This window comes from Pezoporus occidentalis, unplaced genomic scaffold, assembly GCF_034315485.1.
Source record: "Pezoporus occidentalis ecotype Australia unplaced genomic scaffold, CSIRO_AGI_Poc_V1 ctg2, whole genome shotgun sequence".
NCBI lineage: Eukaryota > Metazoa > Chordata > Aves > Psittaciformes > Psittacidae > Pezoporus > Pezoporus occidentalis.
The window spans coordinates 16653468-16679909 of NW_026913855.1; the positions used below are offsets into that span (position 1 = coordinate 16653468).

Below are 26442 nucleotides of genomic sequence, written 5' to 3' on the forward strand. Positions count from 1 at the left end.
CCCACCTAATGACATGTGGTAGCTGCACTTTGTCTTTTGGCAGCTTGGAGTTTCCTTTTAGCCAGGTACAGCTGGGAGCTGCTTTTGAGCCCTGGTAGGTTTTTCATCAGTACCATAAAAATTTGGTGCCATTTCTGCAGAATGTATCTGGAAGCACAGAGTGCTCAGGGGAGCCTTCAAGCTCTGATCTGCATTTGAGGTGCTGTCTATGTCCTGCTTCTCTGTGACACCAGCTCAGGAAATCCTACCAACCTGCTGCCTACAGGAGTGGGCTGAAGGAGCCGGTGGCATGCTTTCCATTAGACTGCTCCTGCAGCACTCCATCTGCCTTGCTTAGCTGGAGCATTTATTGTCGAAAGCCCTCCTGACAGGAAACATTCTGGCTGTAATGAAGTATATCCACAGAGATTAATACAGTATTTGTTACCAAAACGTCTCCCAAAACCGCAGTGCTGACTTCTGTGTCATAATTGTCCCGCATCTGTTTCCAGCCTCAGAATATTACCTCTTAGGTATAGGGGCTGATATAACCAAACTGTCTCTCGGTATCCATTGCTTACTAATGTGTCTTCTGCACTGTTCATGAACTGAGGAAATAACATGGTGCTATAAGGATCCTAGGAAACTCGGGACAATCTGGTTTTACGCATATGACTGGATGTCTTCAGGAGGCATTTGAAATCCTTGTATTAGCCTCTTGATATAAAATCCTTTTCTTGAGAGCATTTATTTTATGGCTCACACTTTTTCTTCTGTGAGTGTAAACATGTGTACATGTGTATGCATGTGTTTGTGCATGACATATATGAGAGACTTTAGTCCCTAAATAGAGAAAACATGGGTTGTTCTGTGTTTTCATGAGCCTGTGCACCCCATCCACAGCATCAGCTCTCACCCTAATGAGCTGAAGCTACATTAGCAAAATCCCAGGCAGATAAATTGACTTTAAACCTTGGTTTGATGATCCTACTAAGACATTCAATTAATTCTGTTTTGCTACAAGCTAATTTATGACTTTGTGTTTATTCCCCAAAAATGTTGAATGTACAAATCAGTAGGAGACAAGGTAATGAATTATTCTACCTTCCTTCATGCTCTTGTCTTCACACTTCAGTACTATAAGAATGGAAGAGGAAATATGAAAGAAATGTCTTTTGATGTATGAAATGTGGGTATTTTCTCATACTGAGCTGTATCTAACTGGTGTGAACACATAATCAAGCCCTCTAGGAGATGCTAATTAGTGCAGTAAATGTTAGTTTATTAATTGCCATTAAGTTTCTCTTTGTTTCACCAGTGAATGTCTCTTTTCAGGAGAACAGATTTGATATGGTGTGTCTGTAGAATTTGTTTGTGTTCATGGCAAATGAAGACAAGTAGCCTAGCAAAGCTGTGATGAATTAACAGCAGTCCGTGCGATCAACATTTCTGTAACAGAGTCCACAAAGTGCATGGGTTTCTGTATGATCTGAGAAGGAAAACAACACAAAACAAAAAGCCCCAGAGGATTTGATAACAATTTTCTGCTCCATCTCTCTACTTGGTGTGTTTTTAATGAGCCTTCCAAAAGCACAGGTAGTAAAACTTTCCCTTTTTGATGTGGCAGAATACGCTGCCAAGACATACTTCAGGAGAGGCACTTCAAAGGCAAACAGCCAGCAAACACAATTACATTAGGTGAGGCTGCTGGGTATAATTGAGTTCCTCCCATCCTTGGAAAGTGATAGAAGACAGTTCCTTAACAATTCCCTCTTTCTGCTCCTCTGGCTTGTTATTATGAATCAGTACTTACCCTGTGATGTTCATATTTGTAAACTATACCATTATCAGATGCTACATCACCTGTGTCAGGTACTGTGAGCCAAGATTATGCCTACTGGTAAAAAATAAGGGATCAAGTGAGCAGTCCCCCAGTAGGCAACAGTAGCATGGACTGTGAGGAGGGCAGAAGAAGCATCCAGCCTGAAAGCCATCCCTTTCCCTCTGTGCAGGGTGATGCTGGTGCTTCTAGGAAGCAGCAAAGCAGACAGTGTGTTGAAGCAGCTTGGTGTCCCAGGAAGAAGGTGGGAAGTAACTTTGCTGGGGGTGGATCTAGCTCATGGCTTGACCAAGCTCTCAGGAGCCAGTTTTGGATTTGGTATGGAGAGAAAGCCTTTCCATGTTCTTAGCCACTTTGTGGAGCCAAAGCATAGGATGAGGGTTTTTTCCCTTCTGTGTGGAACATGAGCTCTTGTGCTTTCATGGACTTTGGTTAGAACACAACAAAACCTAGGTAACTTTTCATATTCCTTCCCCTGCAGAATCAGCTCTACAAAGCCTTACAGTATGAACCAGTGAATATCTTTTGCCCAGATATTTGAAAATGCTTTTTCATTGTTTTCTTCAATTATTTGCCTAGGTAAGTTTTACTAGGCCACTGAAAATCTTAGGCTAGAATGCTGATTTGTTCTGTGTCCTTGAGAGCAAGGTTGCTTTGCAGTATAGTAGCTTGCTTGAGTCCCTAATCATGTTCAGGATAGCTTCTAGTTTACATTCTTATACAAATAATGACAATCCCATGTCAGAAACTTCTAGCTTGGACTTCTTTGTATGTCTGTTCAAGAGGCAGGATCCTTCTTGCTTCTTTCCACTAAGGCACGTGTCTTGCCTCTGTGCTTCATTTACTGCAGACGTCAAAGGCAGGCATGGCTCTCTTCTGGGACTCTGCATGGCAACAGTGGGTGTTGCTGCTGCAGGTCTTGAATAACATTAAGTCACTGATTTATTTTCTGGTGATAAATAATCATAAGTAGCATATAAATATGTAGTTCTGCTCTAATTGGAGCACTGAATTAGAAGGTTCTGTCCAAATGTTTGCATGATGAGTGGGAAAAAAAGAGTATAAGAGCATGTTTTATATTCCAGATTGGGAAGATTTTTTTTCAAAAATAAAAAGTTAATGTTGTGCTCCTTGTATTGTTTCAGCACGGCTTGAACAAAATTCCACCTTTTTAGTAAGGGGGCTTTTTCTTCTGGACTCTGGTAGCTAGCTTAGAAATGGACCTAGCTTAGAAATTTGCTAGAAATCTGGAGGCAGAAACTGGCTTGTCCTCTGAGACACGCTCCATATATGCAGAATCTATCTGAATAAATGAGCCCCTTACTTAACTAGGAACGTACTGTATATTCCATCTGCAGACTGAATGATTGCTCCATTTCAAGCCTCCTGACTCCCATGGAGCCATCTGGTACATGCTAGTTTGTACGAATAGGTGAGGATTCCTGCTAACACAACAGCCTTCAACTAGGCAGAGTGCTGATATTTAGCACTCTGTTACACATCTGCGCACAAAGCTGTAACAAAAACCCCAACACTTTCCTTGTTTAATATTTAAATTAACCTTCCTTTTTCTCCTGAAAAGCCAGTCGGGACAGGAACAATTAATGCAATTACATCAGAAAATGGGTTGAGCTATTAATACACCCAACTAAGCAGAGATTTCATGTTAGGTGGCGTTCTGAATTTTTTTCACCCATTGCTTGCTTAGGGCTGAGTGGGGAGGAGGGTAGGAGAGGGGGAGAACATATGTGTCATATAGATATTTTTATATCACTTTGAGATATTGTCAGAAAATTAAGCAAAAGGATATAATTCATGTCTGTAAGCAGCAGCGGGCTGGTCATAAGACTTATTGATAGGTATGTAAAGCTTGCCAGTTTTGACCACTCTGCTATGTCTGAGGTAGAATCTTAGAGTCAGCTAGGTCAGAAAAGACCTTTAAGATCATCAAGTCCAGCCATTACCCAGGACTGCCAATTCCACCACTAACCCATGTCACTGAGGGCCTCATCTACATGGTTTGTGAACACTTCCGAGGGACGGTGATTTCACCACTTCCCTGGGCAGCCTGTTCCAGTGCCTGAGCAGCCTCTCTATGAAGAAATTGTTCCTAATAGCCAATCTAAACCTCCCTGGCATAGCTTGAGGTCGTTAACTTTTGTCCTATTGCTTGTTACTTGGGAGAAGAGACCAACCCCCACCTCACTACAACCTCCTTTCTGGTAGTTGTAGAGAGTGATAAGATCCCCCCGGAGCCTTCTCTTCTCCAGACTAAACAATCCCAGTTCCCTCATGTCCATATGGGATTAGCAGTCTGTGGCACAGCACCACTAAGAAGATGTCTTGATGCTAGATTAATTGCTTTAAAGGTTTTCAATGGGCAGAACAAGGTGAATAGGGGAAAAAGGGAAGTGAGCTAAAACACAAAGGCTGCCTATGTATTTGCACTGTTTTATGCTCTGGCACTCAGATCGACAGATATATTTGAGGCAACTACCATATAGCCACAGATACCTATGTGCTCTTTGGCAAATTAAAAGAATAAAGCAATGTTAGAGCTCCCTTTCCCCTCAGACACTGCACAGGAGCGTAGAGGAAAAGGAAGTCAGAACTTTCCAGCTGCTGTGTGGGGTGTGCTGCTGCCCTGGGATGGACAAGCGTGGCCCTAGTTCCTCTGAATCCTCCAAGGACCTCAGGTCAGAAAATCCCACTAGGTCTTGCTCTCCCCAGATGTTTTGCGGAGTATAGGTGACTTAGGACTTCCACTTAGTTCATAACGAGACTTGCATCTGTAGCAGGCATCTGTCAGGGTTTCATTTGATTAATTTATTTATTTCTGCAACAGAAATTATGGTAGATCTTTCCAATAAAAATTGAAAGTCATTCAAGTCATGAATGACTTGAATGTCATTCAAGCTAACTCTAGTTTCTGATGCATCCTGACTGGATGGGAGTCAGGGTGAATGGTGCAAAGACTTGTGTTTGCTCATAATGTGGTGGTAGATGGTTTATGAGTGCAGGGTTGGATCTGTGCAGTTTTGCAGTTCACTTTGTGTCAGTACAGTCTCACTTTGTTTTAGTAAATGTTGCCCCTCAGACATGGGATAGCTTACAAACTGGGATCTGTGCTCACATGTCTGTTGCAAAATACAGCCTGCTAAAAACAGCTGTAAGGAGCTCCCTTTGTCTGGTTGGGGTTCTTCACTTAAGTGCTTGTGGTGCCTGATTAAATTAGTAATCAGAGATATAGTCATGCTATTTTGTGACTCTGAGAGCCTTGATTGTGGATTATATTTACACACTGCAATTTCTTTCTAAATGGAGCTCTTTGTATTCAAGGACTTTAAGAGTCTTTCAGCCTGCGATAAAATCCAGTTTGCCACGTAGACCAGTTCTTGCATTGGTGCCAAACACTTGGTCAGGCATGCTGTGTAGAACAGTTTTTCGTTTGCACAATGAATATGGCTATGTAAGAGTTCATGTGTGGTGCAGTGGTTTTGCTGACCCTTTATGCTGAAAAACTGCATGGTGGCAGTCTGGCAGGTGCATTGAATGCCTTCATGTTGTGTTGCCTCAAAATGACAGTTTTGTTTCTTGTCAAAATGGGATAGCTTGAAACAAAGCCACATAAATGGTAACAGACTTTGTGGTATTTAAAATGCCTGCACAGATCCAAACCCTGTGGCCTGTCTTGGTTAAAAGAATGGGGCTGGAATGTCAAGCATATTTGCAGCATATTTTGTTGTGTTTAAAACACATGATATATGCTAAAACAGTGACTCTGTCCCATGCATGTAGGTAGCAGAGGTAGGCAGGAGACATGACTGCTGAGTTTTGAGGCTCCAGAGCCCTTCAGGTAAGTACTCTAGTGGAACCCTTTAGTTGGAAGCCCCTGTTTTAAGTTTCTTCTTGTCCTGTTCAGAACAGGGATACAAACCTGATCTTCATCAGTCCAGCTGCATTCACTTGCAAAAGAGTGCAGGGAAAATGAGAAGGACTCGGCTCACCATGACAAGGTGCTCCAAATTGAGGTAAACCTTGGGCCAGGCTGTGCTCTGAATCATCTCAGAGTGGGCTCCAGTCCCTTAGGCCTTTCTCTAGGCATAGCCAGAATTTTCATCATGGGTTGGAGGAAGCTTTCCCAGGAAGGATTTTCTGTTTATTTTGCTTTGTTTTGCCTTTTTTTTTTTTCCTTTTAGAAATGGATGGGTTCTTATGAAAAAATCTTACTTCCTTCTGTGGTGATATTTTATAAAGAATTCCTGGCCAACTTTAGTGGGCACTGATCCTGGTTTTTTTTTAGATCACTTTTACTGCAGAACAATTTATTTGAATACCGTACCTTGAAACCAACATGAAGTTCCTGTTTGTAGATGTATCAGGGGAACTTAAAACATGTAATTCTATTCCTTGCTTTGCTATCTTTGTGCAGCAGCACTTCAAATCTCTGTGCCTAAACTTCCCTTCACCCATTACTCATCTTTTCCATAAAAATCCTTTGGAAGTAGATTTTTATTACTTCGTTGTGCTAGAAAATGGAACTCTGATCTCACTTGGGTCTCTGTATTGTTGTAATATAGATAACATTCTCTTTAATGGAGTACCTCTAGTGATTATTTTGAGGTATCCTACCAGCTACAGTAGCCATTAAGCCCATTAGAATGGTGAAGCCTTTGGATGAATTAACAGACCAGATGAACAGATACAACTCACGCACTTATGACAAAATCCAATCTTTCCAGAAAATTAGAGTACCATCTTGCAGATTGTTGGAATGATGCTGTCTACCAGCATTTTCCTTCTGCTGCAAATCACTCCCCGGTGAACAGAAGAGTCCTACAGGATAGCAAATGGATCAGGAATGCCCCCAGAGTGAACCCTCTTTGAGTTCAGGGGGTTTCTGTTCAAACAGCTGGAACTGCGTTTGCCTCTTGTGTTTTCTTCCAACGTAGATGTGGTTACAAGCGTGTTGAAGCAACCTGCCAGGAAAAAAGAAGCCTGAACTGCTGGGAAAAAAAAAAACAAACCACCCTTGCTTGATAACAGCTATACTCACTGTAACATCATGCCTCTAAAGGGGCTCCTATCTCCATCCCTGGCCAGCAGTGCATGCTTGGTGAGGGGCATAAAACGCGTGACATGAGTATGGTGATACATGTTTGAGCACTTTCTTGTGGCTTGATGGCTCTTGTCATGGCTCAAGCTGGTGCAGAAACCTGCCAGCATGAAGGCAACCATTGATGGGATGAGTACCTCCAGAGCCAAGACTAAGCAGATGGAAGGGAGGGCAAGGAGGGACACCCAAAGATGGAGAATAAGGGGTGTCCCCCCCGGGCAGGGTGCAGCTTGCCTAAGGCATTATTTAGCAGCTGGCTCCGTCTAATGCAAAGTGCTGTCTCCAGTACAGTCGTGTCTGATCACAGACAAACCTTCATTCCTCAGTAGCTGTTTAAAAACACTGGTTATCATTTGTGGTTTTGCTATGGATTCTTTTCTGTAAGTGGAGTTTAGTTATCTTGCCCTTCTTAGGAGAAATACAACTGTTTCAGGATTTGGTCTCCATTAGGTGTTTGATTTGGGCTCTCCCTGAGCTTGGCTCATTATTCCCTGAATTGCAAGGCCTGCAGGCTGCCCTCCAGCCTAATTTAGGTACAGAAAAGTGTGGCACATAGGTGTGATCCCACCCAGTCCTTTTCTTGGTACTCACAGCCTGTTCCCAGGTGTTCGGTGTTAATGGCAAGTCATAAAATCCTAGCCCAGGCTTCCTCCTGAGCCTGAGTGCCTCCTCTGGCAGCCTGCTGTTCTTGCTCCAGGCTCCTCCACTTCATGCATTCAGATGCTTGTATTTTCTGTGGCTGGATGTAATGGGACTCACCTGGTTCAACTGTCAAACTAAGTCAGCAAAATAATCTCGAATCTCTGTGAAGATTTCTCCTATTCTACTGCAATGACTGGATTAGTGCTCTTCTCCCCAATATATTAACATCTCTTCCCAATGTATTAACATCTCCCCTGCCACAAGAGAACCCAAAGCCCTCCAAACCATCAGTGCAGGAACTAAAACTGTCACAGTCATTGCAGTTTCCATAGGTAGCATCCTTTTTTTGGTTAATGAGCTTTTAACAGGCCTTATTATTATAGCAGTAGAACTGCTTGGTGGCTTGCATGGCACAACTAAAATGGGACTAAAATTGTGACTACAAAAGTTAAAAGGAATACAGTTACTGGGTGTTTGTTAATTCCATTTTGCAGGAAGATAGCAGCTGCTTTTCTTTTCTTTTTTAACAGATGGAGTGATTTCTCATGTAGTGTTACAGTAATGACCAATGTGACACAGAAGGAAAATTCTGTGACAATATGGTGAGCAAGATCTTATTGACAGCTCCACTTGGTTTTAATTTGTAAGCTCTATATTGTTGCTCTATTCTTTTTATCTTCCTCCCCACCTCCCAAATGCTGCCTGTCTTTTCTGCCATACAGAATTATATTTCAAGTTGAATGAAACAATTTAATTTTAAGGACTCTTAACTAAAAGCTGTTCAAATTCTTTACCAGAACTTACACCACATCATAAGTTAAAAAAAAAATAAAAATCATTATGAAGTGATGGTGTGAAAATTATCCCCTATGTAAGGCCTGTGTTGAGACTGCTGCTTTGATTTATCCTGTAGCAGCTGATGCCCTCTCAAGGAAGGGACTTACCCACTTTGCCCAAGGCACCTTAGCCCTAGCAGGCCAAGAGTGTGGACCATGAATGACCAGGGAGGAGTGCTTGTACCCTGCTTTATGACTAAACAGTGTGCACGGGCTGTAAATAACCCAAGGGACTTCATTATCAACTAAAATCCCTGACTGCTACCATGAGTAGAGGTGTTCAGAGCAAATTCCACCATCCATTTATTTGTAGAAGAGCTGAAGATCTAGCTGAAGACCACCACTCACAGCCTCTCCTTTGCAGGTGATGGTTATCTCTGTGTCACTAGGTGCATTTAGTATGTGTATAGGGTAAAAAGCTCTCAGTGTCCTCATAGCTTCTCAGTAATCTCTGTGGGGAATAAGTCACAAGGCTCTACCTTTGAATCTTAAATTTGAAACTTGAAAACTAAAACAAAAAGTGATCGTTTGTTAGCTTGATGCTAACAAAGTAAAAAATACACCAGAAATTATTTATGAAAGAAACATTACAAAATAACCAACATGGTATTTATCTCCGAATCATTAGGAAGACAGATAGAACAATCCAGTGGATTCAGCCACAGGATAAAGCAAAACTGCAGAGACTAGTAGGTGGAGAGGTAGAGCTTGCATATGCTGAAATCCTAGCCTTCTCCACTCCTGTCTGAGAGGTCTTGAGTCATCCTTGCTCCTGAGCAGTGTGGACAGGCAAATTCTGCTCTTGGAAACAATTTCCTAAATAGTAGTTCCAAGGGTTGGTTTTCATGCTTGCTACCAAATGCCAGTGGCTCTTACAGTCCTGTGACACACCATGTATGGTGCTAACACAGGCATCTCTTGATAACAGGGATAAATAACACTAAGAGAGACATTTTCCTTTACAGTCCATGAATGAGACTTTTTGTGGGTACTGCACACAAAAATGACATTGCTTTAATCTCTGTAGCAGATTTGTCTCTAATTTCCAAAATTGTTGGGAACTTGTAATATTGTTTTTCAGAAGGCTTATTAGAATAGGGGGAGATAAGACTGATTCTGTATTTTGCATTAACTGCCTGTTAAAATTTCTCCAAGAGAAGGGCTACGAGCGTGCTGCTCAGTGACTAATAAATTTGATTCATCCTCACTCCCCACAGGGTTATCCTCCTTCTTACTAATGTTTGACATTTTATGTTTTAATTAAAATAACCCTTCAAGCAGCAAACCACTAAGAGAATGACAGATATTCTTACTGCAACAAGATAAAAGCAAAAGGGCATTCACTAACCAGATATTCAATAGTGGCTCTCACTCTGTTGTGGCCACCTAATGTTTGTGTGCATGTGTGAGACAAGGCAACACTTATCTTAATATCAAGGGTATTTCCTGTGTCCCGGGATGCTATCATTTAATGTCTGCATTTCAGTAGGAGCAACAGGGACTCGGGAGTACTGATGCTGACTTGATGCTGGCGTGATGTATATATGAAGTTACGTAGCCTAAGAGAAGGGAAGGAGGGTGAAGAATAGCAAAGTAATTCTAAGCTGTGAAAACAATTACAGTGAAAATACTGTAAATAGTGTGGCAGCTGGCTGCTGGCTGCCCCAGCCATCACTGAGGGGCTGGTTATATGGGACCTCCCTGTGTAGAGGAGCAGAATGAGAAGGACTGTGGATAAACCTGTTGGACAGGTGTAGGCAGGGTGTTCATCTAATGGTCTGTCCTAGTAAACATGTTAAGATATCATCACAAGAAGCTTAAGTGCAGGCAACAAAGCTGGTGTAAGTGAAAACATGGAGGAGATATTTAGTGGGAGATGAAGCAAGAGGCTGGAGTGCCTGGGTGAAGGTGTGAGGCATGTGTAGCTGGAGACTGGCATTAACAAGTGCTTAGAAGGAAGAGGAGGTGAAGCCACCAGAAAGGATGGATATCCTTTGCAAAGGTGAATCTGAATCTGTAGGCCTGGAGGAGGCGAGTGACAAAGGCCTGGAAAAATGCTTTGATTATTTGAACAGAAAGAAGGTAAACCTGAAAATATAGCAACGGAAATTTATTTTAACTGATCTATACATAAGGCAGAGATAATCCATGGGAGATTCTCTCTAGGGTACAGAGCTTGATGATAACAAGATGGTGCAATCAAAGGGACAAGGATGAGTGCAGGCAGGACAGAACAGTGCTGTAAATACTTTGAGGAATTGGTGTCTGACTCTGTAGGGGGAGACAGAGGAGGGAAAGACATCAATCCAGTGGCTTAGGAGTGGCATCCAATCCAGAATGGGCCCATCTGCTTATGAATGTTATTTACCTTCAGCAGAGAGCTCTGGTGAGACTTGTCCAGGTGCTCATGGTAAGCTGGTATTTTTTAGATTGCAGTGACTAGACATGTGATATGACAAATGCTATCTTTCCTCTCCTCAAGCAGTCTAAGAGCATGTGGCTATGTTGTGAGAGGGCAGTGTCACAGCCTACACTTTAGTCATTCTAAAATGCAGCATCTTCTCAGTTCTCACTGACCTCCCTTCCTCCATCTCAAACCCAGCAACAAAAAATATCTTTCTCATACATACTGAGTCTGCTGGTATTGTAAGTTTTATTTTGAATCTCTTTAGAAAAGAAAGCATGCAGGAAAAACTTGTAAAATCCTGCAAGTTACTGGCTTGTGTGGGCCTTTCTGAATTATGATATGAACCCCAAAGGAATAGCGGAGAAATGACAACTCCCTTTCATGTGATATTCTGGCTGCCCTTAGGAGATGAACAGTGAAATATGTGACTTCTGAAGAGAAACATACCTAATAGAGAGGAAGAAGGTTAGATATATGAATATATAGGGAAAGAGAAAGCTGTAACACAGAGAGCAAGGTTTTACATTCACAGCTCATTTCTCCTCGTTTCTGGAAAAGTCAGAAAAATGTCATAGTTCCACTTAAGCAGCTTAAATGATGCTCATTTCAGCATTGCCAAAAACACACAATCAAGTGGGACTAACTGGTCTCCTCTAACTCCAGGAAGAGACCTGGTTTTGGCTTGCTGGAATAGCTGGTAGATAGCAAAAACCCTTTGGCATGACCTCTTGGAAATAACAGCTCAGCAAATAGAAGTTGTTATAAGAAATCATTTCTGTGTCTCCCTGTGACTTGGTCCTTAGGTGGGAATTTAGAAAAAATGGTAGAGCTGTCTCCTCTCATCTGGATGCCTCAGTTTTGCATGGAGGTGGTGCTTGTCAACCCTGGTAGAACTACATGGACTTCCTAAGGGCCATCTGTGGGCACCTTCATGCGGTTATGATGGAAGGGATCCTGGCTGTTTTCAGACCCAAGTTTCTTTCAAAATTGCAAGGGCATGTGAATGCTTTGCTGGGCTCTGTGAGTGCATGTACATATGTGGAATAGGAAGTACTCACTATATCTCAGGAAAACAGGTACAACTCTCTACAGATTCCTTCCCTCTGTCAGCTGTTCCTCAGATATGTTGAGTCATAAGTTAGTCTACACAGGCATGTGAAAGGAAAGAAATACAAGCTAGCTAAGTGATCTGAATTTTAAGTGGATTGGTTAAATTGCATTAAGTCCCTGTGTAGATGTCCTTGTTCAGAATTAAGGTAAAGAAAGATAAGTCTCATAAAGGCCAAGCTAATTCTGAAGGAGAATACGTATGTAGAGATTTAATGCATTTTTAACTAATCCATTTTAACAGTTAATTCAGATTAACTGTACGCAGTATTCCTCTCTGGGAAAGACCTTCAAGGGAAAAAGACATGGAAAAACACCAGGCTCAGAGTGCAGTGTTTTCATAAACATCCACCACAGTCAATTACAAAGCAGATAATTACTGCCACAAGGCTCCTGAATGGCTGCATGCAGACCTACTCGTGTTGGTGCTGTCAGAGGGGGCAGTGGTCCTGGGAAGGACTTGCCAAGAGCATCCTTGCTTCCAGAAGGGTGCTTTGGGAAATGGCGCAGTGTGCTGGTAAGGCCTTGGCTAACCTGCTGCTATGAGGAATTTTGATGGTTAATGAGGCATCTGTGGTAACAAAATGCATCCTCTTCACAACTGTACCTGTGCCTGCTCGTTGTTCGTGTGCAAGAATGTGGTGTGAATCTTAATGGTTTCCCTCCTACCTGGAGTGATGTATTCTTGAGCCAAATCCTGTCTTCACTCCTGTTGTGTAAACCAAACATTGCTTAGCCCTGTGCAGCCTCTTCTTTATTTTAAAAAGTCAAAATCTGGAGTTTAAGCTTTATTATTATTTTTAAAATATATTGTGAACAATAACTTAAAGAGAAATGGGAGATTATGAATAAATAATAAGGTGCATAGGTGTACAGGGAAAATACAGCAGTCCATAAATATAGTTAAGAACTCAGTTGTACAGTAAAAAGAAAGGGTATAAAAATGTAGATGACTGAAGCAATATGTGTGCAGAGGAATAATAATCTACTATGAACTAAAATATGCAAGTATTGGGGACTAAATTGCTTTTACTACTCTACACATTTTTTTAAAGTACCTAGAGGCCTTCAGGTATGAGTGCTAAAATAAAAATATTATTATTATGGATTTTGGGGGGCAGATGAGTTGAAAACTCAAGGATGTCCCCTGTGCCTTACCTCTATTTCATGTGGTTAAATGCATTGGGCCAAATTTATCCCTAGTCTGCTATATTTACTGTTAAAAGCACTTTAGAAAAGTGCATATTAAAACTATATCTAAAGAAGCACTGGATCCTGAACAGGCATTGAAAGCAAAGCTATAAAATCAAAAGATGTTCTCTCAGGTCAATTTAGTTTTGGGTGAGGGGAGTGTTTGCGCAGCCACATCGGTCCAGTGAACCTGAAACAGCAGTGTGTGAAAAATATGGTGGTGAAATAATGTCTCCATGTGGGAGAAATGCTAATGCTGGTTATTGGCTATGCTGCTTCTTGGATTTTACTCATGGATTTTATTCTAATATTTTCACTGACTATTATTCTACCCCAGTGACCACCAGGGTACTTTGCTCCCTGTTTTGCAGCAAAATTTGAGACCAAAATTTTTGCTTTGTTATGAAGTTAACGTAAGAAAATTCTCCATAGAATCGTGGAATTGTTTAGGTTGGAAAAGAACTTTGAGGTCATCGAGCCCAACTGTTAACCTAGCACTGCCAAGTCCAGCACTAAACCATGTCCCTCAGTGCTATATCTATGCATCTTTGAAATACCCCTCGGGAGGGTGACTGAACCACTTCCCTGGGCAGCCTGTTCCAGTCCTTGACAACTCTTTCTGTGAAGAATTTTTTCCTAAAATCCAATCTAAACCTCCCCCTAATATGCAATCTAAACCTAAACTTGGGAGACCAACCCCCACCTCACTATAGCCTCCTTTCTGCTAGCTGTAGAGACCAATAAGGTCTTCCCTGGGCCTCCTCTTCCTCCAGACTAAACAACCCCAGTTCCCTCAGCTGCTCCTCATCATTCTTGTGCTCCAGACCCTTCACCAGCTTTGTTGCCCTTCTCTGGACCCGCTCCAGCACCTCAATGTCTCTCTCATAGTGAGGGGCCCAGAACTGAGCACAGGATTCAAGGTGCAGCTTCACCAGTGCCAAGCACAGGGAGACGATCTCTTCCCCGCTCCTGCTGATACCAACCGCACTGTTGCTGATACAGGTCAGGATGCCACTGGCCTTCTTGGCTGCCTGGGCACAAGCTGGCTCATGTTCAGCTCTGTCAATCAGCATCCCCAGGTCCTTTTCCTCTGGGCAGCTTTTCAGCCACTCTTCCCTAAGCCTGGAGCTTTGCGTGGGGCTGTTGTGACCCAAGTGCAGGGCCCAGCACTGAGCCTTGTTGAACCGCATATAATTGGCCTCTGCCCATTGATCCAGCCTGTCCAGATCCCTCTGTAGAACCTTGCAACCCACAAGCAGATCAAATTCTGCCCAACTTGGTGTCATCTGCAAATTTACTGAGAGTGCACTTGATTATTGATAAAGATATTAAACAGATACTGATACAGATATTAAACAGAACTCGTCCCAGTACTGAACTCTAGGGAGCACCACTTGTGGCTGGCTGGCAACTGGATTTAATTCCATTCACAGCCTCTGTTTGGGCTTGGCAATCCAGGCAGCTTTTTACCCAGCAAAGAGTAGACCCGTCCAAGACATGAGCAGGAGAAAGCTGTGGGAAATGGTGTCAAAGGCTTTACTAAAGTCTAGGTAGACAATACCTGCAGCCTTTCCCTCATTCACTAAGTGGATCACCTTATCATAGAAGGAGATCAGGTTAGTCAGGCAGGACCTGCCTTTCATGAACCCATGCTGAGAGGGCCTGATCACCTGGTTGTCCTGTAGGTGCCATGTGATGGCACACTTGTACATGTCTGAGTGGTTCTTTTATATGGGGGGGCTTGGCCACCATTAGTCCAGGCCCTGACCAGGTCCTGTTAGCTGCGATTGTGTAAACTGCAGGCTCCTGGTAACTCTCTCATCCTCCCCTAAGGTTCCCTTGGTTCAGGGATCCCCCTCTGTGCACCATGCTAGAACGCTCTCCTGCAGTTCCTGCCAGCACCAGAGTCGTTCTCATGCTTGTGTGCCCATGTGCAGCAGCCTGCAAAGCAGTCATGGTTTTCATACTGACTATGAAGGAGATGGGACTGAGCCTTGGAAGATGACACCAGGACTGCAGTGACTGATGAGCTTCCAGTCCAAGAGGCACCCAGAGCACACATATAGCAGCAAGTGTGTTTTACTACTGTAGCTGCTACAACTGGCTTGGGCAAACTATTGTAATGAGGACAGCAGTGCTGCTGGGGCACAGCTGCTAGCAATGTCAAGTGCCAAACAGCCCAGGTCTATGATTTCATGTCTGTTTTAGGTTCATCTGCCATTTGCTTCAGAAGATTGGGCCCTTCAGAAAGAACCTGTGTGACTTTAAGGAGGTGCAGCAAATATTCAGGAAAGGAGGCGAAGAACTCAGTTTTCTATCTTTTTTTTTACCCATAGTCAAGCTATTTTCACAGGGTTTGATAAGTCCCATGTTCAAACCAGACAGTTAAATCTTGTGTAAAGAAGCTGATGTTCTCCATAGCCTTATTTCTTGAACAGCTGTTTACCTGCAGACTCCTGGTCCTGCTGCATTGCCATCCTTCCTCAGGTCATACCCAGAGCCTTACATGGCAGGGCTACAGACACAAAAAAGCCGTGATGGCTGACAAGCAGGGTCACATTTTGAAGAAGGACAACGAATTATCTTGGAAGGCTATGAAATGGCTCCCAAAAGAAGGGAAAAGCTACAGGTAATGGGATGGGGAGAGGGCGCTTGTTTGCTTGTACCCATGTTTGTTATTATTCCACAGCAGTGCATTACAGGAGAGTGGCTGAGTGGGTGATACTGAGGCTTTATAATGTGTATTATAATTATAATGTGAGGCATCTTGTGTATTTTTGCAAGCATGTTTTCAACTTGTCGTTGCAGAACCTGGTATGGCCTCATGTGCAAAGTCCCAGTTTATGAGAGAAGGAGGAAAGGCCTTGCACCAGCGAGTGACCAAGCTCAAAGCACTTGAGGTGATTTTGCTTGCATCTACAAACCAGAATTGCACCCAAATCAGTTAATTCCCATTGCCACAGCTGCAATTCAAAGTTTTAATCCTACAGACCACTCAGTTTGGCTGATAGAAAGGAGCTGGCGCACTGGCGTTCATTGTGGCACTTAGTGCTTGTGCAAGCATTTTCTTTAGCATGAAGAGCTGCACAGTGCAGCAGAAACCTTCCTACCTACAGGGAAGAGGATATGGTGTAGGGGTGAGTCTGAAATCAACACTGCTGAGTACCCAGGGAGGGAGGTGATCACCATGATGAAGTTAGAGCAAAGAACTTGATAAGAGACAGAACTAGTCCATGGCAGGCAGAAGAATTGGAAGAGGTCGTGCTCCCAGCCTTTTTGCTCCCTGAAAAAGCATGAAGCCTCACACAGCCACCTTGATGATGCTTCCTATTTTTGTCCGCTTTAATCCAATGCTGCAAAGAAGGAGAGGCAGTCTTGGCTCACCCTGGTTCGCATCTCTGCTGTAGTAAGACCTGTGTGTATGAGAGCTAAAAACTGTAGGGAGTTAACAAGGGTGCATATACAAAAAGGTACCTATTTTTCCTGGGTTCTCTGGGGTGCACTGGCATGTAGTACTTGTCTTTTGCCTTTTATTTCTGGTAGTCAAAAATGTCCCTATTGGTTGCCATGCAAGCAGCTTATACTTCATACAGCTTGGTCTTGGTATCCTGAACCTTTCTGTGGAGAGAGGCTCCTGACCCCAGTGCAGAGGCTGTGTTTTTATCGTCAAAACCACTTCAGTGTGCAAAGGACGTGAGGGAAAGCTCAATTTTCTGTTTCCTTTAAAGCACAGGGATCACTCAGGCTAAAAGGATTGTGGTGTTTCCAGAAGCACGCAGACATTTTCAGGATGGCTACTATGCCTTCTGGGAGGTTTGAGCCCTGTGGATGATGCCCTGCTGCGCTGCTTCAATGGGAGGTACTTGCCAGTAGTCAGTTTGCTCCTAGTGAGATCAAGGCAGAGCTGCCACTGATTTTTGAGGCTGTGTGGCTGCAGGTGTGCAAATCATTCCTAGGGATCATGCCTCTTTTTTTTTTTTTTTGTTACAAGTGTGAAAATAAAACTATCCTCTCAGAAAGCAAATTTAAGCCCCCCTTATTCTTCAAGCCAGGCAAACTCTTTCCTTATCATATACTTCATTTAATCACAAAAGTATGCTATTTCCAGAACAGAGTAGCTGGGGTCAGGGGAGTGGGGCTGTCTGAATTTTGCCTGTGTAACAATGCAGTTTTGTTAAAACTATGAATCAAGCAGTTGGAATGAGAGAAGAAAAGTTTCCATTCAAAGTTCAGTGACACAAAAAGAGCAACTCTCTGTCAGCTCAGGACCTGATCATTACTTTGTCCCAGAAGTGAGGAAAGGCAGACTGAGAGCAGACCCAGTTTGGAACCTGGCCTCACCTACAGAGCAGTGCCACACTGAGTGGTGGGAGGAAAGAGCAGACTGAAATGCTTCCCATACTGAGGATAGCCAGAACATGGAAGGGCAGGGCAGCTCAAGTCAGAAAGGCTCAGAGATGCCATGCTCTGAAGGGGCTTCACAGAGGAGTCTCAAAGCAAAACCTGCAAATGGTTTTGGGGAACCTACTGCCTGTCCAGGGCATCAGGAGCTCATGTCTAGGCTCAAAAGCTCTTTCCCTTTGATCACTCCTATCTCCTGGGAGATAGATGCAAGAAAGAGAAGAAAAAACAGCACCACCTCGTTTTTGCCCATCGCCTTTGTTTCAGATGGTAAGTTTTGCTGCCTTCCTTGTTGAAGTGCCCAGGCTGCCCTCCTGGGTCATGGCAGCCACCAGCTAAAGGGGAGCATGATGGGCTGACTGGATCAGGGAGTGTGCTTGCAGGAGAGAGCAAAAGTTTGCATTTGTGAGAGCAAAGTGAAGAAGCATGAGATTGGAGAACACTGGGTGCTGCCATATAAGCACCATAGCCCTAAGTCTGATGGATAATAGAGTCATTAATTCTCCTGATTAACTTGGCCTTGGGGTTCATGGAAATGACATCCACCTCCTTTCTTTTTTTCTTTCTTCTTTCTTTCTTTTTTTTTTTAAGCTCAAACTGTGGAACGAGAGAGCATAAAAAAACCAAGCTAATTAGAGAGAAATCAGGAGAAAAGAAGTAGGGAGAAAAGAGAGACAGTCTGAGCATTAATGAGACTGATTTGGGAAGAGGATGTGACAAGCTCTTCAAAAGCATTATTGTCAAATGTGTCACTGTTTCATAGATGGCTAGCGCTACCTTTGAGCTTCACGCTGATAGTTAATGATTTGAAACTATAAAAAGATTGAAAAGGTAAAAGGGAAAATGGCAGACTCGACTGGATTTTAATGAGAGCCCCCTCTCCCCCCTTTTTCCATGTGAGGCAGCCTTGGAAAGTACAGAAAAAGTTCACTTTCCCTCTGCCCGCATACTCTCTCAAGGCAAAAATTGTTTACAAAGGAGAAGGGAGAGTGCAGAGGTCCATCTGTCTTGCTCCGACCACCACCCATCTCCCCTTCACCAAACCATCAGCTCCCCCATCTGCTGTCAAGTGCTGGTGGGGTTGTGGCTGTACAGGCAGAGGGTTGACAAAAATAAGCTGAGATTGATGGAAGAGACAGCTATAGCTCTTGTTTGTTTTTTTGTGACGTGCTGAGCAGAAGCAGTCTTCACACTGGGAAATGTAACAAAGAAATCTAAAGTGATTACACAGGTTCATTTGTCAGTATCACTGCTCCAGCTATTGCTGTGTACAACAATGAGATGACAAGGCATTTATTGCTGATGGTTGGTTATTAGCTGCATTATAGGAAACATTAGCACAGTCTAGGATACATAGACCAGGGAGACAATAGCTTTCTGGGCTCCAAACTCAGCAGGGTAGCCTTGTCATTAAATTTGGTAGTACCAATTTAATTTTTTTTAAATAAATTGAAAGGGAACTTTGAAAACTAAATCTGTAACCCTGCATTTACCTTAAGACTGATCAGTGTGTTTTCTTTGGATGCTACATCTTTTATCAGAAAAGCTACACAGCCCAGCAGGCCACCACGTCCACAAAGATGCATCAGAAAAGCCTGATACATGGGCTCCTGGCAGATCCTATTGTTGCCTTCTAGCACTGACTTCCACAGTATGCTTGCTGCCACTGGGATGGACCATGTTCTTCTCAACTAAGTTGCGTGTGAATATACAAGAAGAAAAGGCAAGAGGCATATGCAATGTTTTGTCATGATCTTTGTCCTGCTTTTCTTATTTTTCTCAGACCCACTCATTTTTTCCTTGTCTTTCCTGAGTCCTTTAGGGTCAGATCTTGGTAGCTCTCTCATCATTGCGAATGGCCCTGTAGAAGTCACTGGAAGTATTTGACAGCAAGGGCTAAGTGGGGAAAGTAAAGGTTTGGCATCCCTGGGACGTGACTGGATGACTGCCATGTTTATTAAGCTGTGAAAGAACATGCCTCTCCTAGGGCAAAAGCTGTATTTGCACAGCGGTGCAAAGCCAACCCTCAGTTCTCGGGTGAAACGACTACTTTTTTGCAGCCTTTCAGTTCTGAGTTTTGCAGTAAAAACAGAAAATCTGGTGGTGGCTCCTTCTTTTCAAAGAAGGTTTTTATTATATAATGCGTTTTCGCATTAACTCCGTCAGTGAGCAATATATTCCTGCTTCATTTTTTCTGACACTCAGCTTCAGTTTATTTTGTGCTACCATCAGATTTTCAGAATGCCCCATATTTTGGCACTGACAGCACTTAAATAAACTGTAACAGTTGTCCTGGGAAAGTTGGAGGTTTTGACAGCTGCATGAGGGATCATGGGACTTCAGCCCATAAAATACCAGTGTAACGGGAATTACAGTGTTTTAAGAACCACTATCACTTGATAACATTGTAAATAGCAACAGGAGCTGGTTTTGAACAGATTCAGGCCCCAACCAACTCTCTTTGAATCTAAAAATTAAATTTAGCTGGAATCTTTTCACCATCAAATAGGATCTTTTTTTTTTTTTCTTTTCATGTTATGAAATTTGTCATATTCTTTGCCCTATATGCTGTCTGCCTAGTGGTGAATTTAAACTGAACTGTTTGTTTTGGATTCATCAACAATAGTGTTAACTTGATCCAGATTCAGAAAACTCAGACCCTTAAGACCCAGGTTGTAAATTACTTAGCATTTCTGAGGTTAAAACCAAATAACACTAGTTTTCTTTTTAAACTGCACTTACAAAATGTGTGTGAGAAAATTAGTAGTGTCAGCTCTTTTACATTAAGTGAGCAAGGTGATTTTGCCCTCCACTAGACACACTCTAAGCCATATCATCTGCCTCTGCTCAGTGATTAATTTTGCCCTGAACTACCAAACCAATACTGTTTCCACCAGTTTCTACATCCCTGTGCCCTTCCGTCATTATTTCTGTTCTTCTATTAATTTTTTCTTAACTTTCAACTTCTTGCTGAAATCTTGTGATTTCGGTGAAAGCAGAAAACTAAGGGAGCTGATAGCACTGTGAATCACTCCAGTTTTAATTGAAGAATGTGTGCCTCCTGAGGTAGGGTCCCTTGAAACAAATATCCCCCATAAGATGGACGCCTGTGATCCAGCTTCTAGATGAAGATCTTTTGTAAAAAAAATAGAGCAAAGGATTTAATTCAATAATAAACCATCATAAAAATAATATTAATAAACTTTAAAAATAGTAATAAAAAAATCATACCACTCCACCCCTGAGAGGTTTTGAGAGGGTGGCTGACAGGTCTAAATCTATGGTGGCAATTCAGAACCAAATAAGGATGAGGTATCTCTTGAGGCCATAGGGCTTGAAACTTGTCATAGAAGAGGCATCTCAACTCTCAGAAAAGAAAGCAATCTCTATTTGAGAACATATGAGCATTTCTGACAAGTAGGGTCCAATGAATCAGCATTTCAGCTAGTGAGTTAATGCAGCATTTGGCAGTTAAGATAAAAAAAAAAGGGAAAAATAAAAAAGCCCTTTGGCATGAACTTTGCTTCTGAGATACATGCGGTGTATCTTTGAGAAGTAGGAAGGTTTTTGAAGTTATAATGGAGGCTGTTTTAATTTGGGGCAGGCTCATTAAGGAACACAGTTAAAAAACATAGATTTTGTTCCCTCCGGCTGTCTGCTGTGCTTCACACTAAACTTGGCAAATCCAAAATGTAATCCAAGAGAAGGTATCTATATTGTAAGATAAAATGTGACAAAGACTGCCTGCTCTACGGCTGGCTCAGATCAGATAAGGGCTGCATCTAGCATACCCACCCCACAGTGTAAAGTTAAAGGTATTAAAGGATATACTAAGATGGTGTGTCAAAATCTAACTTATATCCTCTTTCAATCAAAAACACCAAACCTCTCAAATCATTAGCTGTTAAATATCAGTTTGTGTCAATGGAGTGTTGTTGCCTAAAATGAAACGATGGAAAATAACATAAAGAAGCAGTTAGTTAGCAACCTTGTGTGTTGTCCCACCTTTTATCACAGGTGTTTCACTCAGCTAAAAGCACATCTTGGTCTTTGTGAAAACTGAGCCCTGCTTCTGCTAGCTCTTCTCATGGTTTTCATAAGGAATGTTAAGTCTGGCTGTCAGTATACAAGCAGGAAGGTCAATATATGCATTTCAACCGAGGCTAAAATGTTAGACTAATACTTTGAGTTCAGATCTACCAGAATCTGTACACAAGAAAGCAGCAAGTAACTGATGACACACTGATAGAAAATGGAATAAGAAAAGAATATTGTTCTTCCCCCTATATGGAGCTGTATTTGCAGGGTAAAGTATTGACCAGCTATTCATTACAAACAAGACACAGGCATTTCAGACAATGGTTCTTATTGTTACTATTAATCATTATTTGTGTTGTGACTGAGCCTCTGAAGGCTAGTGAATGACCTAGTAAAACCAGGTCGTTGATGAACCAGGCACAACAAGAAATTCATAGCTTAAATGGAAACAAGAACCACAAGAAAGACCTGTATCATAAAAGCTCACAGAACATCCAGCCTGAACATTTAGCTGAGTCCTGGTGGCAGCATCTCCCTGAGCAGCGAAGGTGCTCCCCTGAGCTAAGCTGTGGTGAGGCTGCAGGACCCAGGTTAACTTCTCTTCCCAGCACTGGGCTGAAAAACTTGGTTCAGTGGCTTGGAGGTGGCACAGCAGTCCTTAGTGTGGTGCTGTGTATTCGTGCATCCATGGCATATCCAGAGGTAAGCTCTGGGACACCTGCAGGACAAGGTCTGCCTCCTTCCCCTGGGCTGTGTTTACTTTTATGTATGCATGTGCAAAAAAACAGGGATGGAGAAAATCAAAGTAACAAAGAAACATTCAAAGCTGACCCTGAATGCTTGTGGCTGGTAGATGAAGACAAAACTCATTGCAGCAGTATTGCTCAGGATGACCCTTGGAATTTTGCTTTTAAAGGTTAGATGGTAAAAAACACTGCTTTGCTGTTTGTAGGAAGGAGGGTTTAGCTGTAAGGTCACTTTGTTTTCACACTCTTGCAAATGTTACCTCCACCCTTCACAGGGAATGTAAATCAAGTAAAAAACCACCCAGCAGGGTTATCAGGGTAACACTAAATCAACACCAGCTGCAACTGCTAGGGGTGAAAGTGAAATTTGCAGTGAGGCACATGTCTATTGCTACTGAGCAATTAACAGTCTTTTCAATTAAAACGTGCAAGGACCAAGATTTATTTATTTATTTATTTATTTTAAATAATGGTGTAAAGAAAAGCAAACTTGGAGGCCAAACTCATCCAGGTTTCCATTCTGTGTTCATGGTGTCTCTAAATCAAGATTATATTACAAGCTGGAAGAAGACAGAGAGGAGGGCAAACTTTCCTTTCAGCAGTTTCTAGAAACTGCTGAGTAAAATCTGCATCCATCATCTTGTTATTGAAAAGTATGAGTAAAAGGTGAGAGAAAATTGTGTCTGATATGGGATGTTTAGTTGACAGACAGCTCATTGTAACAGATGTGGCGCCTTTTAAATAGCACCGTAAATGAGATCTCAGAAAGACAAGGACAAAGTCTAGGAGAGAGCACTTAGTCTAATTAGACAGAGAAATCCATTTCCCTTTTAACTGAATGCTCCTCTAAATGTGCAGAGTTTTCCAAGTTTTGAAGCACGAGCAAAGAATGGAGACTACAGCTATCAGTTCATAATCTGCAAGGCATGGAATAATAATGGTCCTCATTTTTCAAGCACTGATCTTCAGTAGTTTGTTAAACCTGCACATCAGCTCCTCACTGAAGTACATGCAGATTAATGGCATGGCTAGAAAGCTTTTCATCTGGTGTGTGTTGGGGGGGGGGAAGAAAGCTTTTCATCAGGTAAAGAAAGGCAAAGAATGGCCTCAAAATTTGTTCTATTTAAATAATTCACAAAGTAAAGGACTAGTAGCACAGAATTTTACTTATCCCAAACTTACAAGGGAAAGAAGAATCCAGGTAAAAGACACAGAAATGGTACTATGGTTTCTATAGCAGTCAGTATTCTAGGCTTTATGTTGTCCACAAGATATTAAAGGCAGGATCCCTCTCACCTAGCTTCATCTCTTTCACTGCCAGTCATTCATGTATTATTACCCTTGTAAATGCACATAAATTAAAGTTTTCCAGGATCCTCCTACAGTTAGAATTGAGAGAACAAGGCATCTCCAAAGTTTGTTTTATCTTGTCCAAGGTATGTGTCTGAGACTGACACCTCCAGAGGGTGAATCTATCAACCTATTGCCTCCCCACTGACTACAGGGGACGAGTGATTCAGGTTAGGAGGTGTGCTTCTAGGCAGATTGAGTTAGGTAGCTATTATATGAGAAGTGATTTTGCACTTATCACCAGAAATCTTAGAAAAATTTTCACCAGAGATCTGTGCACTTGCTTGTTTTTGATCTCTTTCTCCATTCTACCCAAGAACAAAGGGGAGGAATCAAGTAAGGGAAACTTAAGGAAATGGATAAATGACTGATTTTTGTTGCTCCTTTTTGAGCTGAGCAGACAGCCAAAATTTAGTTCCTTGGACTTCATGTGGAGTAACCAGTGACTGAGTCGGGCATCTTTGGTGCAAATTTTGTGTATGATTTTGTAAATAAGTAGTTCTGTTTTCTTGGAAGCCAGGGGGAATCAAATGGCTGGAAAATGTTTCTCAGCTCCCACTTCTATACCTGCTTTGCCAGCATCTTCCTGACCTTTTTGAGAGCCCTTATTTGCAGTCATGCTACAGTGCTTATGCAGACCATGTGTTTGCCAGTGGTTTCTTATATTTTTTTCTGCAGCCTAGTAATAAGTAGCATGTGTTAGCAGGGCAGTAGCAGTGGAGACAGAATTGTGGTTTTCAGAGAGCCATAGGAATCAAAGCATGGACCTGCAGTCTGTGGGTCATCTTTAGTTTTGTTGCTGTCATGTATTACAACCTGGGCTGCAGTGCATTTTCACTGCTGTTGCCCATGCTAGGTGTATTAATCAGGATGGATATAATAATGTTAGTGAAAGACTAACTAAAAGGTTTGGCAAGAGAGTGAAGTGAGGAGAAATAGAAAGTAATTGTTCTCTCCAAGGGGGGAATCCTGAACTGTTTCTCATTTCTCTTTTCAGAGCCAGCTCCCCTATAGAAGAGTAGGAGAAGGAGCAGCGAATGATGAGCCCTGCTCCTTCCTACAGCTCCAAATATAGGGAAAGCATGTAGGATAGGAACATTATTTTAGGAGGGATTTGGTACTTCTGGGCTTCACTCCTTGGATATAAAGGAGTATTCAATCCATTTGAAGGGGAAAGCAAGCCCTTTTGCCAGTATGGCAACAAGTGGCTTTCTGGACAGTCTGAAAAATAGTGCAGTGTCTTAGTAACATACGAGCCAAAAAAAATGGGTTTTTTTTTGAGTGTAAGATCTGCCAGACTCTTACCAGTGGTGCTTAACAGGCAAATTGCTTAACAAGTACAGGAGGGGTTCTGCAACTGGGATCTGTGCAGGTGCAGGCTCCTGGTTATAGGCCAGGCAGATTATGCAATGCCACTAGCTAAAATTATTTTTAAAGGAAAACATGCTGAACTATATTTGAATTGTTTCTCTCTGTGGGTACCCATATACTTACATATACATGCCTATAAGAGTGTGTGGGCATGTATGAACACAGATATGCATGTGTTTGAAATGTACATTGGCAGTGTTTGGAGCAGCATAAAAAATATTGCCAAGGTTACTAGTGATGAATTAACCCCAGTGGACTGAGTTCAGTTTGTTGACTGTGAAACAAAACAAAGCCATCCTCAGCACCGAAGATTAACAGCACATGGAATGGTGAAACAATGGATGTTAGAAACTCAACAAAGTTGTTTTGTTTTCAAATAACAGTGGATAAAGTGAGCACAAAAGGGTATTGCAAGCGTAAGCTGGGCATGGGTCAAGATAAAAATCTCAGCTGGATTTCTCCCAGCATCTGGACAGGTTGTTGTGCACACAGGGCAGTATTTTCCATGCTTAGCAGGTTGAGGACTTAATTTGCTTACACAGCCACAGAATAGGAAATGTACAGAGTTATTTATCTGTGATTTTTATCAGAGACTGTCTTAATTGAGATACTACAAGAACTAGCTGCGGAATAGATTTTGGTTGCAGATGTCCTGTGCTCTGCTGTTATGTAAAAAGCCACCTTACCTTCTCTGCCAGCTGTAGTATCTGGCTATAATTAGAAGAAATAATGCCTGTCAAATAATTGGTTATACACATTTTCATTAATTTCCTGAGACAATTCCACTCCTGTACCAATTCTCAATCTCCCTGTGATTTCTTCATTTTCTCATCTGGGGAGAACTTTCGATTAATTAGACTCCAAAATCTTGCAAACAGCTCCGTAAATATATGCAGTAAGGTTTATTTCCTTACACATGTGAGACGCTGGCATAAGAAATTCATGATGTTCTCAAAATGTGTCCTGTAAGTTATATATTATATAGCACCACTGCTACTGAAAGTGGAAAAAAAATATGGTAGAGCATCTTCCTTGCAACCTGATAAAATAATGCAGTTTGATCACATAGTGCCTTCATGAACTGTTCTTGAAAGTTTAGTTATGGTATGAAAAAGAACTGTACTAGTTGGTGAGCACCGTAAACCTGTTTTGCTGATCTGGTCATGCTTCATGCAAGTTAAGATTGTGAAAGATGTTCTTAGTGAGATGAAATGTTTTGAAATGTGAGGCCTGTTCATCTCATAATGGATTTGTCAAATGAATTTCATTTTCTTTTTAAGAAGGTAACCTGAAGAATTTTCGGAATTGTGACTTTGATATTTCTGTTGGACAGTGATGATGATCCTTTCCAAAATGTGAAATCGAAACAAGCAAAAACAAAAATCCACACTTTAAAAAATAATTTGTTCCCAGGCATG

The 26442-nt window shown here is 42.1% G+C and overlaps 2 long non-coding RNA genes across 3 annotated transcripts in view; both read left to right on the forward strand.

Moving 5' to 3' along the window:
- The window catches only part of LOC134163100 (uncharacterized), a 94834-nt gene that overhangs the window by 22782 nt on the left and 45610 nt on the right, over nt 1-26442 (forward strand). Inside the window, exons 1-2 of one of the 2 annotated variants that reach the window (XR_009964573.1) lie at nt 7605-7715; nt 8108-8179. This is a non-coding gene — a long non-coding RNA (uncharacterized LOC134163100). Of the gene's footprint in view, nt 1-7604; nt 7716-8107; nt 8180-26442 lie in introns of those variants that run through there. The other variant, XR_009964572.1, reaches the window with a different exon arrangement.
- Nucleotides 15921-26442, forward strand: part of LOC134163101 (uncharacterized) — a 32055-nt gene continuing 21533 nt past the window's right edge. The window contains exon 1 of the long non-coding RNA XR_009964574.1: nt 15921-16018. This is a non-coding gene — a long non-coding RNA (uncharacterized LOC134163101). The remainder of the gene's footprint in view (nt 16019-26442) is intronic.